At 39.0% G+C, this 18968-nt stretch overlaps 1 pseudogene; it reads right to left on the reverse strand.

The window, feature by feature from the left end:
• Positions 1-318: 318 nt before the first annotated feature.
• Positions 319-1113, reverse strand: LOC108405444 (PABIR family member 2 pseudogene; annotated as a pseudogene).
• Positions 1114-18968: the final 17855 nt, after the last annotated feature.

An 18968-nucleotide genomic window follows, 5' to 3' on the forward strand; every position in this document is an offset into this window, starting at 1 on the left:
GCTGGACAAATGTACATTCCCACCAACAGTGTAGGAGGGTTCCCTTTTCTCCACATCCTCACCAACACTTGTTATTTCTTATTTCTTGTCTTCTGGACAGTAGCCATTCTGACTGGTGTGATTTTGATGTGCATTTCCCTGATGATTAGTGATGTGGAGCATCTTTTCATGCATCTGTTGGCAATCTGTATGTCTTTAGAAAAATGTCTGTTTAGGTTCTTTTCCCATATTTTCATTGGATTATTTGGGGTTTTTTTTCGTGTTGAATTGTATGAGTTCTTTATGTTTTGGATATTAGTCCCTTATCAGACATGTCATTTACAAATATATCCTCCCATTCAGTAGGTTGTCTTTTTGTTTTGTTGAGGGTTTCCTTTGCTGTAGAATGAATTTCCATGAACTGAGATCAGACAGCTGTGCAGCCTCTGGAGACAGCATATTGGCAGTGCCTTGGAAAAGCCTCTTGGGCTGGCTTCCTGTCTCCATTTCACCTTTTCTTTTGAGAGGACCAAGAACGCTGGGCCTCATGCACTTGACTGGACTCTGACTCCTCCTGGGAAAGTGTCTTGGACTAGGAATGGGACTTGGTGGCAGCCCACTGCTGCTCACAAACATTTGTAAGGATGGTGAAAAACATTGCTTTCCAAATCCTCTGGTGGGTGATGGTGCCGGAGAAACCGGGGTGAAGTCGATCCTTTTAGGAGAATATAATTTCTCCGGCTTGCCAAAATCACTATCACTCAGGCTCAAGCTCTCATCCCATGATTGGCTTATCTGCATGGCTGTTTACACTTCCTTTCATGCGCAGCTTCTTTGTTCATCACATCCGTGCCTTCCTCCCTCCTGATTTGATGCAGTCTGCTCCTAGGAATACAATTAGGGGAGGATGACAGCAACAGGCTGTGACGGCTCATAATTGTTGTACTATTCCTCCAAGTTCTGAATGTGTACGGTTGAAAAACCTGTGAAAGGTCACTGGGCCCATGGATCAGGGGAGCGCTGCTAGATCTCCTTAGGATGCGCCATCAGATGTGTCAGGCCCGAAGTCCAGCTCCATTTTCTCCTGAGCCGTGTGAGAGCGTCGCAGGCAGGCACAGCGGACAGTGCTCGCAGCCCCCGGTGCTTAGCTACCGCAGGACTGAGCTGCTGGGGGCTGGCAGTTGGGGGCGGGGGCTAAGGGGCGGAGAAGGGCCGGAGATCCAGGGCGAGGAGGGAAGGAGGGTGAGGATGAGGAAGGGAGGATGACAGGAAGGAAGGCGAGGTGGCGGTGGAGGTAGACAGAGGAGAGAGGGACAGAAGAGGGGAGTAAAAGAGCAAGAGGGGAAAAGGACAGACGGAAAAGCAGGGAGACAGAAGGGGGAAAGGAAGAGGGCAGAGGGGAGGAAAGAGGAGCGCAAGGGAGGAAAAGAAGGGCGACGTACGGGGAAGAGGAGAGACGAAGGAGGAGGAGGGCAGGGCCAGGGGAAGGAGGCGGAGGAAGCGAGGCAGCGGCGGAACCCATGCTGCTGTCTTTCGGCCGACGACCTCAAGCGGGGCCGGGCTAGAGACAACGCGGCTGCCCTGGCAAAGCTGGCTCCGAGGAGCTGGCAGACAGGCTGGGCCCGGCCGGGCGGCCTCGGTGGCTCCAGCTCCCCATGCTCGGGGACCCGGTCCCGGAGGCTCCTCAGCCCTGTGTTCAGTACTTCTCCCCTTCCCACTCCCAACTCTCCGCCTGGAGGACAGGTCGGGGGTTCTGCCCCTCGGCCGCCCCCACGGTGCCTCTGCTTCCTCTCTTGGGTTCAAATGGCCCAGGGGAACCCCTTGGGGCCCAGAGCAAAATCTACAACCTGCCGCCTCTTCCGCCTCCCACGTTTCAGTAGCAGGAACCTCCGCGGGGCCAGATCTTCCGCGTGCAGGCACCCATCGGGTCCTCTAGATTATTTCTTTTTAACATTGATATTCCATTGTCTGGATGTACCACTGTTTATTTACCCATCCACCTACTAAAGGACATTTTGGTTGCCCACAAGTTATGGCAGTTATGAATAAATTGCTATAAACAGCTATGTGCAGGTTTTTGTGTGGACATGTTTTTAACTATTTTGAGTAAATACCAAGGAGTGCATTTTGCTGGACCATACAGTAAGAGTGTGTTTCACTTTGTAAAAAACCACCAAATTGTCTACCAAGGTGGCTTTATCATTGTGCATTCCCACCAGCAATGAATGAAAGTTCCTGTTGCCCCACATCCTCACCAGCATTTCATAATATCAGTGTTCCAGATTTTGGCCATTCTAATAGGAATATAATGGTATCTTGTTTCATTATTCCAATGACATGTGATATGGAACATCTTTTCATATGCTTATTTGCCATCTGTATTCTTCTTTAGTGAGGTGTCTGTTGAAGTCTTTGGCCCATTTTTTAATCAGGGTATTTTCTTATTATTGAGTTTTAAGAATTCTTTGTGTGTTTTGGTCTACAGTCTTTTATCAGATGTGTCTTATAAAAATTTTTTTCTCTCAGTCTGTGTCTTATCTTCTCATTCTCTTGACATTATCTTTCATAGAGCAGTTTTAAATTTTAATGAATTCTAGCTTATCAATTATTTCTTTCATGGATTGTACCTTTGGTATTGTACCTAAAAAGTCATACCCATGTTCATCTAGTTTTCTCCTATGATACATTCAATGAGTTTTATAGTTTTGCATTTTACATTTAGGTATAGGATTCATTTTCAGTTAATTTTTGTGAAAAGGGTAAGATCTGTGTCTAGATTAATTTTTTTGCACATGAATGTCCAGTTGTCCCAGCACCATTTGTCAAAAAAGATTATTTTTTCACCATTGTATTGTCTTTGCTCCTTTGTCAAAGACTTGTTGACCTTATTTATGCTGGTTTATTTCTGGACCATTTTTCTATTCCACTGATCTATTTGTCTGTTCCTTCATCAATATCACACTATCTTGATTACCATAAATTTAATAGTGAGTCTTGAAGTTGGGCAGCAACAGCCCTCCAACTTTATTCTTCTCTTTCAATATTGTGCTGGCTATTTGGGGTCTTTTGCCTCTCCGTATAAACTTTAAAATCAATTTATCCATATTCATAAAATAACTTCGGATTTTGATTGGGATTTCATTGAATCTATAGATCAAGTTGGGAAGAACTGGCATCTTGACAATATTGCTTTCCTATCCATAGACATGGAATATCTCTGTATATTTAGTTCTTCTTTGATTTCATTCATCAGAATTTTATAGTTTTCCTCATATAGATCTTGAACATGTTTTTTAGATTTATAGTTAAGCATTTCATTTTTGGGGGGTGCTAAAGTACTGGCATGTACTGATATGATTAATGGTGATATTATCAATAGCCTGTGATATGATGATTATATTAATTGATTTTTGAATGTTGCATCAGCCTTACATATTTGAGATAAATCCCACTTGTTCATTGTGTTTAATTCTTTTTCTACTTTTTTTGAATACTGTTTGTTAATAAATTGTTGAGGATTTTTGCATCTATGTTCATGAAAGATATTGGTCTGTAGTTTTTTCATACTGTCTTAGTTTGTTTTTGGTATTAGGGTAATGCTAGACACATAGAAAGAGTTAGGAAGTAGTCATTCTATTTCTATCCTCAGAAAGAGATTGTAGAGAACTGGCATAATTTCTTTTTTAAATGTTTGGTAGAATTAACCAGTGAACCCATCTGGTCCTAGTACTTTCTCTTTTCATAGGGTTATTATTGATTTACTTTCTTAAATAGATGTATATCTATTCAGGTTGTCTATTTCTTCTTATGTGAGTTTTGGCAAATTGTGTCTTTCAGGGAATTGGTCCATTTCAACTGTTATCAAATATTATTCTCCTCTTAATATCCATAGGTTCTGTAGTGATCCCTTCTTTCATTTCTGGTGTTCGCAATTTGTGTTCTCTATTTTTCTTAGTTAGCCTGACAAGAGGGTTATTGATTGTATTGATTTTTTCCAAAGAACCAGCTTTTGGTATCATTGATATTCTGTATTGATTTCCTGTTTTCAACTTCGTTGATTTCTGTTCTAATTCTTATAATTTCTTTTCTTTTTCTTGTTTTGGATTTAACTTGTTCTTTTTTTTTCCTAGTTTCCTAAAGTGGCAACTTAGACTATTGAATTTATATCTTTCTTCTTTTTTAATATATGCATTTGTTATAAATTTCTCTCTAAGTACAGCTTTTGCTACACCCCCGAGATTTTGTTGTGATCACTTTCTTGTTTTTACCAGTCCCACAAATAAGCTTAGAGTTAAGGAAATGTAATGCTGGGCCAGATGAATCCTTGGATAATAACCCTTGTGGATAGTAAGTGAAATTTCCCCAAAAGTAGGTGTTGATTTAAAAGGGTGGAGGAATAACAAAGGGAATTATTTCTGGCAAATAAAAGTAGAACTTGGGACAAGTAATAAAGTTAAGAACTAACCTATATTCTATAGGGTAGCTATAGAATACTGCCTGTTAAGACTTAAATTCTGGGTTTTTAGTTGTTTTTTTTTGACTATGGAAAATAGTAAGCAGATGGTCAGACTTTTTCTGAAGTACATCACAATTTTCTTGTTTACTCAGGATTTCAAAGAGATACTTGCAGTTCCAAGTTCACTGCTGCATTATTCACAGTAGCCAAGAAATGGAAATAAACTAAAATTCACTGATGGATGAATGGATAAAGAAAATGTGGTGTGTGTGTGTATATATATATATATATATATATATATATATATACACACACACACACACACACACAATGGAATATTATTCAGTCTTAAAAAAGAAGGAAATCCTACCATTTGCAAAAACATGGATACACCTGGAAGACATTACACTAAGTAAAAGAAATCAAACACAGAAAGATAAATACCACATGATCTTATTTACATGTGGAATCTAAAATAGTCAAACCATAGAAGCAGAGGGTATGAGGGTGATGGCCAGGGTCTAGAGCTATAGGGATATAGGGAGATGATAATTAAAGGGTATCAAATTTCAGTTAGGTAAGATAAATAAATCCTGGAGATTTACTATACAGCACAGAGCTATAGCTAATAATACTGTATTGTATACTTAAAATTCTCTAAGAGGGTAAATCTTAAGTGTTCTTATTACAAAATAATAATAATTATTATTAAGTACAGCACGTGGATTATGATTATAATAAAGGAGGTCGGAGGACACTTTGGGAGGTGAAGGATGTGTCTACGACCTTGATGACAGTGATGGTCTCATGATGCATACTTATGTCCAAACTCATCAGGTTGGGCACATTAAATATGTACAGCTTTTTACATGTAATTCATACCTCAACAGCTATGATAGCAAAAAAGATAGACATGACAGAACGATCAATAGAAGTGAAGCCCATCCCATGTTCAACCACTACCATCTTGACCATCTCTTCTATGGAACCGTTTGACGAGGTGGCAGTGACACATCCAGAAGGAGAAAGGAGAACTATACATCTTAGGTGAGTAGCCATCAGGGTGGACTCCGAAGCAAATGTAAACCAATTACCTCTTTTCTTTTCTAAATACACCATAGCAATGTGACTCTGGGAAGAAAAACCCAATCCTGGGGTTATTTATGGAAAAGGTGCTGCTGCCTTCATAATACCATTATCTATTACCTTTGCACATTGTAGCAGGAGCCATTCCATTCCATCTGAATATTTCTTCATAAACAAACATAGATCCTCACCAGGGATTTTTTAATCCCAGCATATTGCAGAATTGCTTTCTTTTCCTAACTTCCGTTTCTATGAATAACTTACAGCATTGTGCAACATGCAGATGACACATGGAGATCAGGATTACTATGTTTATGTAGACCATGTTGCTTTTTGCCTGTCAAGTGCCTCCAAATGGCTTGGAAAAGAATACTGTTTTTTATAGCTTTCAGCCAAGAGCTACCTGACGTTCAGTAGAGCATATTTCTGGGCTCCTCTATCATGCCATTCAGGTAGACTGTATCAGTGTTTCTTTTTTTTTTTTTAATTAAGGTATCATTGATATACAACCTTATGAAATTTCATGTGAACAACATTGTGATTTCAACATTCACCCATATTATCAAGTCCTCAACCCCCCAATTTCAGTTACTGTCTATCTGCATAGTAAGATGCTAGAGAGTAATTATTTGTCTTCTCTGTGCTGTACTGCCTTCCCTGTGACCTACTTATATTGTGATTGTGAATTGTAATGCCCCTTAATCCTTCTCCCACCCTTCCAAACCCTTCCCTTTGGTAACCACTTGTCCCTTCTTGGAGTCTGTGAGTCTGCTGCTGTTTTATTCCTTCAGTTTTGCTTTATTTTTATACTCAACAAATGAGTGAAGTCATTTGGTACTTGTCTTTCTCTGCCTGGCTTATTTCACTGAGCATAATACCCTCTAGCTCCATCCATGTTGTTGCAAATGGTAGAATTTCTTTTCTTTTTATGGCTGAATGATATTCCATTGGGTATATGTACCACATCTTCTTTATCTATTCATCTACTGATGGACACTTAGGTTGCTTCCATATCTTGGCTATTGTAAATAGTGCTGTGATAAACATAGGGTGCATATATGTCTTTTTGAATCAGGGATCTTGTTTTCTTAGAGTAAATTCCTAGGAGTGGAATTCATGGGTCAAATGGTATTTCTATTTTTAGTTTTTTAAGGAACCTTCATATTGTTTTCCACAACTGTTTAACTAATTTACATTCCCATCAACAGTGTAAGAAGGTTTCCCTTTCTCCGCATCCTTGCCAGCATTTGTTGTTCTTTGTCTTTGGGATGTTGGCCATCCATTTAGTGTTTCTTTTTAAGGAAAAACTGCAGTAGGGTACAGGAGAGTTGAGAATTTGTAAAAGGTAAAGGAAGAAAGCACAATAGACAACTCTTTGGAAGAACTTGGGAGAATCCTAAAAGTCACTCTAATGAAAACACAGCAGTTGTAAATATTCTGAAGGGGAGAAAAGTGGTAGGAAAGGCTTAAAAACACTAATGTGGTCACACTGCCACATTAATTGAGTTGGACAGATGTGATATCCTCAGATGGACTTCAAACTAGATGGAAAGCTTAAAACAAATGAAAATGCAATATATGAGGTGGAAAAAGCAGTGGGTTTGAAGTCACTGGAGTGTAATTAGGTCTGCCATTGACTAACCGACTGACCTTTGGCAATTCATGGAACTTCATTCTGACTCAAATTTTGAAACTGCAAAACAGGATACTAACACTTAACCTAAGATTAAAAGAATGTGTGTAAAGGTTATTTTCTGTTTTCAAACGCTGCCCTCCACACCTCCCTCTTGCCTCTGTTTCTCTTCTCTCCACCCAGGGATAGACAACTTCTCTACCAGCCACCGGCTTCATTTTCATTTTCATATCAAATTCTTCCTTAGCATAAGCCTGCAAATGTATGAAATAAAAAAAAAATACTTCCTAGAGCCACCAATTAATGTCACATTTTAAAATTAACCCATTCATTTTCAGTGTTTCTTCAAATTACATTTCAAATTAAGAAAAACATATTCCTGTCGTGACCTCTTTGCCCTTCACCCGCCCCTGCCTCCCCTTGGCCCCTAGTATCAGCTGAACTTATCCCACTACTCAGATTCCTGAGTCAGGGGAGCGGTCAGACGCAAAGGGGCGTGGTGAGGTATTCCTGTGGTCAAGTCCGAGTCTCCTCTAGACTGGCTTAGAGATGTCGCCCCAATTGTTTAGGGATAATGCTTGTAATTATGTTTCAGCATAAGTTCTCAAACTTTACTGTGTATTAGAGTCATCTGGAAAGTATGTTAGAAACACAAATTTCTGAAGCTTTGAGAAGATTCTGTTTTGGAAAGTTTGGGTAGGGGACCAGGAATCTGACTTTTGAACAAACATTCCAGATGATTCGGATGCAGATGATCCACAGACCACCCTTCAGACATGCTGCCAAAGATTACTTAGGCAATTCTACAAGTAATTTGGAGGGTTCTTATTATGGTTTAAAGAGGGAGATTTTATAAAGAGGAATATTTGCAAATAGATTTTTTTAACATTAAAAAATGTGATGACATGTCATCGGAGCAAAGGCTTCAGTTTGGGTGGTAGTTTGTTCACTTGATAACCTGTGTTTCTTAGAGAAGCTAGTTAGTTGTACTTTCTTAATACGTAACATGATAACGCCATCAGTCACTCCAAGGGGGTAATGTAGGGGTGAAATATGTTAAAAACAAAAAACAAAAAACACCTTACTCATGAAAAGTAGGCTAGAAACATTAATAATGATTATCCCTTTAGCACTGGCAATTTCAAGAACAGATTATTCAACTAAATGAAGAAAGGCTAAGTCCAGATTTTCCACAAATCAGTGTTTCACTCACATGAAGCATGAAGGCTGTGTTTGTCGGCCCCCAGGAGCACACCTAGGCCAGAGGCAGGCCAAGTTGCCATCATGAAACAATTATGTGGTTAAATAGCAGTTATCTGGCATTAACAGTAATTAAATAAAACCGACATTTGATTTAGTGCCAGGAACTGCTACCAAGTGTAAACACAATAATAGCAAAAACAATTTTTTTCTCATTTCAAAAATTCATGTCTGACAATTCTGACCCACTCTGCAAGAGAAAAGAGGGCAGAAGGGATATCACCAGCTACAGACTGGCTGGAAGTGAATTATGTGAGCTTTCCTATTATCTGGGAGCCACTTCTTATTCTGTGCAAGACGGTGTCAGGCAGATACACATCACTAATTACAAATTTATTTTGTCTGGATTTTGGAATTCAGTGAAAGACCTATAAAGGATGTAATGCCTTGTCTTTCTCCCTCCTCAACCACTTCAAATGCACATATACATGTATGTTTAGAACATTCATACAGGCAAATGCATACCAATGTATGACATACACAAACTATGTGTGTGTGTGTGTGTGTGTGTGTGTGTGTGTGTGTGTCTGTGTCTGTGCGTGCGCCATTTTCAGACTAACATTTTTTGGTAAGAAAAGTTTTCAGTAATAGTTCTCAACTTTGAATGGCTCACCTAATCCTGGGAAGTACTTTTATGGCAATCTGAGGGCAAGGGGATGCATCCGCATTGTCTCTGTATCCTAGGCATCTTGTGTTGTATGTATAAACATTAGACACCGAACAAATATTCAGTATTGTTGAAGGTGATGAGAACTTCAGAACAAAGACCTAGGCAGGTCTTGGTGAGATTCTCAAGGAAGTGAAAATGTAAATAGGCCAGATTACCTCCTGACTTTTGTTATCTTGCTAGTCATATTAAGATAGATCAGGTTTCACTGCAATAGAAAACTCAGCGACTTAACACACAACAAAGTTTATATTTTATTCAATTAAAACCATTTAATTGTGGACATTGGAGACCCTCCAAGCCAACTGCCCTTCATGTGGCAACTCAGTGATGGAGGCTGTTTTTTTCTCGTGTCTGTACAATTTTGACACAAGATCTCCTCCACGGTCAACCAGCACAGGAAGGCAGTTTGGGCTGGTGGGTCTGGCAGCAGTAATTAGATATTTGACGTGGATGTGATACGCATCGTTTCTGCTCATAGCCCACTGGTGCTGTAGCATTGGTCTACAAGCCGTGGTATAGGGCTATACAACCCGTCTTACGTCCCGGACACAGAGAACTGGATAGAGTAAGACCAGAAGTCTCTCCTATACAGTTTAAATGGTTTCTAAAGAAATACATAACACAGCAATAAGCTTCTTTTAAGAGGGGAAATCATAAAAAGATAAATTGAAGAAACTACTTAACCATATATAAAATAATATCTTAGATGCTGATTATGAAGAATTGTTCAGTACGAATACTTTTTTAATGTACCTAACTTTAAAATTGATATGTGTATTTTAAAACAACTTTAAGATGCCATGTATCTAAAATTTTATAGCAATCTATCATTTCTTTGTCAACTTATAGCTGATGAACAACTCCAATAATAAACTGTGATGATAGAAGGCCCAATGGAAAGCTGATTAAAATGCTGTTCAAAAGTAAATCTTCATTCTGTCACTAAATATATAGTATTAAACCACTGGGACTTTGCTTAAAGCAATTTTTCCTTCCTTTGATCATATACTTTTTTTTTTCTTAGAGAATTCTTAGGAAAATAAAATGTAATATAATTTAAATTTAAATTCACACTAGGCCAAAGCTTGAAGAGTTGTGACAATGCAGTTTCTGGTCATCCCCAAATCTCCATAGAAAGGGTTGCCAGAACTGAGTTAATTCTCTGAGTTCTTTAGAATAGCTTTTCTCTGGGAGTTTTCAACACTAGATCCCTGATGGATTAAAAAATGGACCAATCTCAAACCTGACACTTAAAAGCTGACACAAAGAATTTAGAACAACTAAATTGTTAACATATTTTATGATATTTAGTTTCCTTCTTTGTCACAGAGGTGTGATTAAACTTCCTGGTTCAGCCACTGGCGTTGGCTAGAGATCCTTGAACAAGAAAGAAAGAATTATACGAATTTATAAGAAAAGGAAACCAAACTTAATTTTAACCTTTGCGTGAAAGTCTTTAATAACATAATTAATCTTCTTGTATGGATGCCCTTTAGGATATTTTGAAATACCATCTGCTTTGGGAAACACAGGACTTTCTGGGGCTGGACTAAGGAAAGTCTGAATTCCCCTCCAGACCTAGGATTTGATGTGTAGACAGAGCGTGCAATTTTGCAATCTGCTGAGCCAGAAGAGGATTTAATATTACATTCAGAACTGTACTCAAATTGTCAAAAAAAATGTCCAATAAAATAACACTGCAAATCATACTTGAGTTAAACTAGCTGGCAGAGGAAGCATGACAAAATTGAGAAATAAAGCTTAGGGGACGTAGTGTTATTTACATGTTTTCGGGGCTCCCGCCCTGGGTGGCTCGCTATTTACAAGCCGGCAGTTTCCACCCTTCCCCTCTGCGTTAGGTTTGATGCAAAGCCAAGGCCTCCATCTGACTTCATCTGACTGTGGTCTAGTTCAGATTAGCATTTGTCACCACTCTTCACGGCAGACAGGGACACAGCAGAGGTGGAGGAGGAGGGGAGGGGAGGAGACGAGACTAAGGGGGCAAGGCTGTTGGAGGTAAACATACGTGAGACAAGCACAACAGTGAAATAGGAGGGTTACGTGACAGACAGATTGCTCACCACTTAATTTTAGATAACAGAAGGAAAGAGAATTTCAGAATTCTCAAAATATTTGTTGCCACCAGAAAATAAGCTCATTCAGTAAAGCATTATTGTGCACCCTCTCTGAAGATGTTTTATAGAAGTCTAAGCTTCTTACTTAGCAGCTAATGGGACATCTGGCTGAAAGATGACAGATAAATTCTTCCCAGAAAAATTAAGAGAAACTCTCTTCTGGTTTAACAGAAGAGAAAAACTATCAGAAAGAACAAATGAATCAATGTAATGCAAGTCCTTTTAAAAGCTAAAAAAATGACATTCTAGCAATATGAAAGTATTATCAAAAATAATGGTAATGAAAATATTTTAAGTAAAGATGATGTAAACAGCAACTTTTTTTCTTTATGAATACAGAACATAAACTCTTCACTATGGGCCAGACATTATTTTCATGCCTTCACATGTATTAACCTTCTAACAACCTTATGAAGTGAATTCTAGTGTCTCTCTATAACTGAGGAAACTGAGGCAGGGGGGAGGTTACATATCAGGCTGGAAAATGATGAACATGAGACTTGAACCCAGACAGCCCGGCTCCATCCTGCATAAACTGTGACAAATTATAAAAGGGAAGGACACGAATCTGTCAGTAAAGTTTTGCATTGGGAAAAATACTCCATCATGTATTTCCAAATTCTTAATTCTTGATGTAATTTCTGATGTTCCTATCACCGGTGGGCTGGATCCGTTTCAAGTAAGAGGTAAAATCTGAGGAAAGGAGCTACTGATTCTTGGCTCCGTGTTGTGCTCTATGACTCAGACTTAAAATAGCATTAAGTGATTTTATTCAGCCATTTTCATTTTCTTTTCGGAAAACGCAAGGTTGTACTGCTCATCACACCATCAAGGTATTGATTTGGACTGATGAGTTCCCTTAAGAATTGATTCGAGCTTGGGAGAAGATCAGTCTTCAGGAAGAATCTATATGGTTACATTATATGAGTTAGTACCATAGTAGCTGATTCTTTGACTGTATATTCCAACCAGTCTTTCTTGTCCTTTAGGTCATGTTTCTCCAGGTTAAATCACCGTATTAAGGAGTATCGATTTGCTTGAGCTGTGGGTCATAAATCTTTCCCCACCAGGTAAATGATAGCAATTAAATGGAATTTTGCTTAGAAGGGAAATGATTTTCCCACAACTTTGACCTGTCAGTGTAAGTCCTGACACTCCCATAAATCACAGGGCTTAGTGCAGGCTTTGTGACGAACCGCTTAGCCTAGACTGGTTGCCAGGAGGCTGTACCTGGAGCTTGCACTGAGAACGATCGGCATCCTTTCGTGGGAGATACATTACAGAAGTGAATCCACAGACTGAATGGCCAGATCAAATAGGTAAATGCAGCTGGCAAAGGAAATACTTCATCTGGAAAGTGCACGCTTTGTTATCAGGCAGACCTGGGATGGAACCCAGCTTTGCACGTTACAAAAATGATCACTGATGAGGTACTGAAGTTCTCTCAGCTCTAGTTTCCTCTTCTTTAAGACAACTGTTAAAAGCATTAACTAGTCATAATATGTCTGGTACAATGCATGACATAATAAGTGCTCAGTTGATTTTTTTAATAATGAAAGGCTACTTTTCAACAAATTCAATTATTGGAGAAGAGGTGTGAATATTTTTGAAGACTTCTAACTAATTAGACATTATTTTTCATTCATCAAAACCTATTAATTAGAAATCTGAATCCTTATTATTCAATTTCTGAATAATGAATAGTTTGAATTACTCTGAATTAATTGAATACTACTACTCTGAATTAATTTGAAAAGTATTCAAATTATTGAGGTTGTTCAATCTGCTAAAGTCATACTGATTTTCCAGGTCCCTCCCTCTCCGAAGCAAACCAAACCTGAATCTATCATATTTCCTCAAACTTCAGAGATGAGTTTCTGATTTTAAGTACTATTTTGGGCAAAGATCAGAGCTATGCCTTCTCTTCGCAGGCATTCAATCTGAAATGCTCGTAGCTCCAAGAGTCATATGGTAGTCGGGGTTATTCAAGGGTCTCTTGCACACTTTGTTTGTGATAAAACTAAGCAATCATCAACAGCATTGCCTTCTCCACCTTCTGAGGTAAGATACCCTTCCTCAGAGCATTGTCACACGCACTTGTGGTAGTGAGATGCCTCCTCCCCACGCCCATCTTAAGAAGGATGAGAGGAAACAAATCTTATTGTGGTAAAGATCAGGGGCCATAATCTAGTCACTGTTTCTCCCTGCCAAGGGAATTTTGAGATTCACACACTCCAGTATGGTAGCTACTAGTTACATGTGTAGCTACATAAATTTAAATTTGGTCAAAATTAAATACAAAACTGAGTTTCCTCAGTCATGCTAGCCACATGTCAAAGTGTGCAATAGCCACATATAGCTGGCGGCTACCATTTTAGACAATGCATATATAGAAAGTTTCCATCAGCTCTGAAAGTTCTATCTGGAAGTATTGCTAAATGATTGATAGTAGCAAAGGTATCCAATTATAATTTTTCCTTCCCATGGAGCATACTCAGATATGGGCTTCCTCTTATTTTCTTTTATTCTTTAAGAGTCAGAAATATGCAAAAGTGCTTATAGCACAAAATGTAAGGCTGAACACCATCTCATGCTTTTACTCCCATTCCTTGTTTGGACTACTTTAAATTATTTCATGGAACGGAATCACTACCACCTCCTGGTCCCGGGTTCTCCATTTCACAGGGGAGGGAAGCATGGCCACTGACAGTGACCTCAGCTTGCGGAGGCGAGCCTGACTGCCCAGTGGTTACTTGGCACATTCTGCCTCTCAAGTACTTCTACTGGTCAACTGTGTACGTAATAGTTGTAGCAGCTTTTGACAAGGGGCTGGACCTGCTGCCTAAGCCAGATAGATAGGCAGTGAGATGGCCCTTTCCGGACCTACTGCTCCTGCTTCGAGTCTCTCTGGATTTTGCTGTTTCCCTTCCTCACCCCCATCTTGTTTACGCTGCCCAGCTTGTTAGTTGTCAGTGTTCACCATAATGGCAGGATTGATGGTGCCACGTGGCAAGGAGATGAGATAATCAACTTTCCATGAGGGCTGAGAAGCCTCTGTCTCTCCCCCCTAGAAGGCTAATCAAGGCCGAGAGAATGTTGGTGCATTGCACCCCAAGCCAGGGCTCTTCACTTCCCTGTACCCAGGTCCTATGCAGCCTAGACTCTACAGCAAAGGCCCAGAATAGCCTAAGCTGCACATTCATCTGTAATATATATGATTCTGTATGAAAAAGATTCAGCATTAGCTCAAGGGCTACAGGGTAAAGAAGGGGGTGCCTTTTTAATCCCACTTTTCCTACAATCACAAATAAAATTCATAACCAATCTTTAAAAGATTATCTAAGAGACTGTGGATATTTATAATGTGGAGTTCTGTTCCACAGTAAGCCTTCAAAAAGAGACACTCTGGTTTAAAAAGTACATAATAGTGAAGAGAAGCGGGCAGGTCAAACTTTAAGCCATATAGAAGCAGAGGGGGTGGAAAAGGCACCAGCCAGCTCCCTGCAGTGACATACAGACCCGCCGGAGACTGGCAGATCGCTTAGCCATTCATTTGCCAGCTTGCTCCTTTTCATCAACTCCCTTGTGATTTCACCCTCTACACCCAGTCCTGTCAGTGTCCCTGCCCCGGTGACAGAAACCACCATGACGACTTCTATTCCTACTATGCTGTGTGTGTTCCTAGCATCCAAAGTGAAATCATGAATGCCTTTTTCTGGAGAGGCATTCGATGGTTCAATAAATGTCGGTCCTAGGAGATCATTAGCTGTAATTGGGTAACTGATTATTTAGGAGCAAGAATGGAAGCAGAGGTTCACTTATGAGGCTATTTCAGAAGTCTAGGCAAGAGATGATAAAGGCTTTCATGAGGTAGGTAGTAGTAGAATGAATGGAAAAAAGTGGATGGATTAAGGATAAGTCTTAGGATAACACCAAGTGGACTGAATTTGAAGTAGGTGGGGTGGGGGAAAGAGAGAGAAGTGGCGGGGGGCAAGAGTAATAGTGACATTCATTGGGATGGGAAATATTAGAAAAGACAGAGAAGACCCCTGGGGGCAGAGGTGGGGTGGCAATGGACAGCACTGTTTTGATATGCTAATATTTCCACATCTTGAAGTGGAAATATTAAGTAGGCAGCTGATATAGGAATCTGGATTTAAAAGAAGAGGGCTGGAGATACAAATGTGATGGCCTTAAGCATATGGACAGTATATAAAGCCATGGAATCTGAAGAGGTCACATAGGAAGAGAGAATAAAAACACGAGGGGACCAATCGTGCTACGTTTAAGGTTAGGTCTATAGAAAGTGTTCTGCTTTATGGGTTACATAGAATATATAGGCTTCTCCAGTAGAATACTTAATGTATATGATAGAGAATATGCAGATAATACTTAATATATATGATAAAGAAGGAGAACAGATAAAACACATTTCTGAACACAAGTATTCTTTATGTGAGAAACTGCCAACATAAAGGGTTTATGTTAGGTAGCATCGCTGTGACACTCGGAAAGCAGGTCATTCATAAAAAAGTAAATGTATCTTACTTTTCAGTTACTGTAGCTGGATATTTACCTGGACTGCCTGCAATCTACAGAGTTTTCTAAAACACCTGACCTGACATTTCTACCTAGTTTACTAACATGCCTATTTTGATACAATGTGTAAAAGTTCCCTGTTTTGTTTCTTTTTTTTGGGAAAAAAGACAATTACAAGAAAAATAAAATGTGTTGCTTATTTGTAGCTCTCTAAAAGTCCATGAACCTAAAAACATATTGTTTTGCCTGTAAAACTAGTATAATGAGTTTTAAAGAATAGCTCACTGAGAAAATAATGAAAAGTTTACTAATTGAATCACTGCTTAAGATTTTTATAGTTTAAATCAAACATTTCTATTTTTGGCAGTTATAGGAAGCAGACAGAAATAAAAATATTACAGGAAAAATACGTTTCATGTAAGGTAGTTCTCTTCACTTCCCAGTGGTTACTAACATTCTAGAAAAGAGTACCTACAGAAAAGAGCAAATACTCAAAATTCATTACATAAACATATTTTGCCACAAGGAATTTCCTATAATCTTTCAGTGTCTGAGCTGTGTTGAAGTCAGTGATCTGTATGTTCTGTGACTTCAGTTTTTTCTTTTTAAATCAAGCTCCCAGACTTCTGAGAACTGAATATCTGCCAGGACTGGGTCAAGGCTTTCTACCTTTTGAATGAGTTTGTTCCTTTATTTCTGTGTAGTTCTCAAAAATAGAAGGCTACAATTGTATCACAATTGGGAGACAGAGATGGATTTTAAAGACTATCAGATTTTCTTTGGCATCCAGCATCACCAGGACTCTTACACCACATTGCCACGGACAGACCCTGACGTGACCCACAACCAAACACCTCTCCTGTCCTCACTCACACCTCCTGCTGGGCCCTCTGAATCCCTTTCTCTCAATCACAAAACCCCATGCACACATTCTCTTCTCTGAACTTTCTTCCACCCTTCTTGTTGTAACTGAAACCTGATAGACCAGGACCAGTGAGTATGATGTTTACACTACAGACCACTCAGTGGGAGATTCTTATTTTTATGGCCAGGCATCTCTCTACACCATATGATTTCACATATGATTTTCCATATGTTCTTCCTACTTACATTGTTCGAGGATCTTCTAAATTTGGGTAGCACATTTCTATCAATTTAGTAGCGCTCCAGTAGCTGTGATTTAGTGATTTAGTCTAGTAGCATTTGGAAATGCAGAATTCATTTTAGTGTTCAGAAGTTTTGTTGGTTCACAGAAGGATGTTTTATGAGAGTTAAGTTTAACTTTCTTATGGGACCTCATTTAGAAACACAGCAATTTTAGGTAATCTTTAAATTAGTAGTCAGAATCTTTTAGCTCAGGATTAGTCAATCTATTACATTATAGGTACAATGAATGATTGATCTGATTATTTATGAAATCATTCATTTATACACTAAGTCCATCACGATAGGCTAGGCATTATGAAATGCTGTCAGGATGCAATAAAAAAAACAAATGTGAACAAAATGGGTATAGAGGGCAAGTACCTCAACATAATAAAGGCCATATATGATACACCCACAGCCAACATCATACTTAACAGTGAGAAGCTGAAAGCTTTTCCTCTAAGAGTGGGAATAAGACAGGGACGCCCACTCTCCCAACTTTTATTCAACACAGTACTGGAGGTCCTAGGCACAGCAATCAGACAACACAAAGAAATAAAAAGTATCCAGATCAGCAAGGAACAAGTTAAACTGTCACAATTTGCAACTGACATGATATTGTACATAAAAAACCCTAAAGAATCCACTCCAAAACTACTAGTACTAATATCTGAATTCAGCAAAGTTGCAGAATACAAAATTAATACACAGAAATCTATTCCATTCTTATATACTAATGATGAACTAGCAGAAAGAGAAATCAGGAAAACAATTCCATTTACAATTGCATTAAAAATAATAAAATACCTAGGAATAGACCTAACCAAGGAAGTGAAAGACCTATACCCTGAAAACTATAAGACACTATTGAGAGAAATTAAAGAAGACACTAATAAATGGAAATACATCCCATGCTCATGGTTAAGAAGAATTAATATTGTCAAAATGGCCATACTGCCTAAAGCAATCTAGAGATTCAATGCCATCCTTATCAAAATACCAAAAGCATTCTTCAATGAACTGGAAAAAATAGTTTGAAAATTCATATGGAACCACAAAAGACCCTAAATAGCCAAAACAATCCTTAGAAGGAAGAATAAAGAGGGGGGGATTATGCTTCCCAACTTCAAACTCTACTACAAAGCCACAGTAATCAAGACAATTTGGTACCGGCACAAGAACAGACCCATAGACTAATGGAACAGACTAGATAGAGAGCCCTGATATAAACCCAAGCATATATGGTCAGTTAATACACAATAAAGGAGCCATGGATATACAATGGGGAAATGACAGCCTCTTCAACAACTGGTGTTGGCAAAACTGGACAGCTGCATGTAAAAGAATAAAACTGGATTATTGCCTAACTCCATACACAAAAGTAAACTCGAAATGGATCAAAGACCTGAATGTAATTCATGAAACCATAAAACTCTTAGAAGAAAACATAGGTAAAACTCTCTTGAATATAAACATGGGCATTTTTTTCATGAACATATCTCCTCAGGCAAGGGAAACAGAAGGAAAAATGAACAAATGGGACTATATCAAACTAAAAAGCTTCACACAGCAAAGGACACCATCAGTAGAACAAAAAGGCATCCTATAGTATGGGAGAATATATTTGTAAATGACATATCCAACAAGGGGTTAACATCCAAAATATATGAAGAACTCACATGCCTCAACACTCAAAAAGCAAGTAACCCAATTAAAAAATGGGCAAAGGATCTGAACAGACACTTCTCCAAAGAAGAAATTCAGATGGCCAACAGGCACATGAAAAGATGCTCCACATCCCTAATCATCAGGGAAATGCAAAAACCACAAGGTATCACCTCATACCAGTTAGGATGGCCACCATCCAAAAGACAAGCAACAAATGCTGGTGAGGATGTAGAGAAAGGGGAACCCTCCTACACTGTTGGTGGGGAAGTAAATTAGTTCAATCACTTTGAAAAGCAGTATGGAGGTTCCTTAAAAAACTAAAAATAGAAATACCACTTGACCCAGGAATTCCACTCCCAGGAATTTACCCAAAGAAAACAAGATCCCTGATTCAAA

The sequence above is a fragment of the Manis javanica genome, chromosome 15 (genome assembly GCF_040802235.1).
Source record: "Manis javanica isolate MJ-LG chromosome 15, MJ_LKY, whole genome shotgun sequence".
In the NCBI taxonomy this organism is placed as follows: Eukaryota; Metazoa; Chordata; class Mammalia; order Pholidota; family Manidae; genus Manis; species Manis javanica.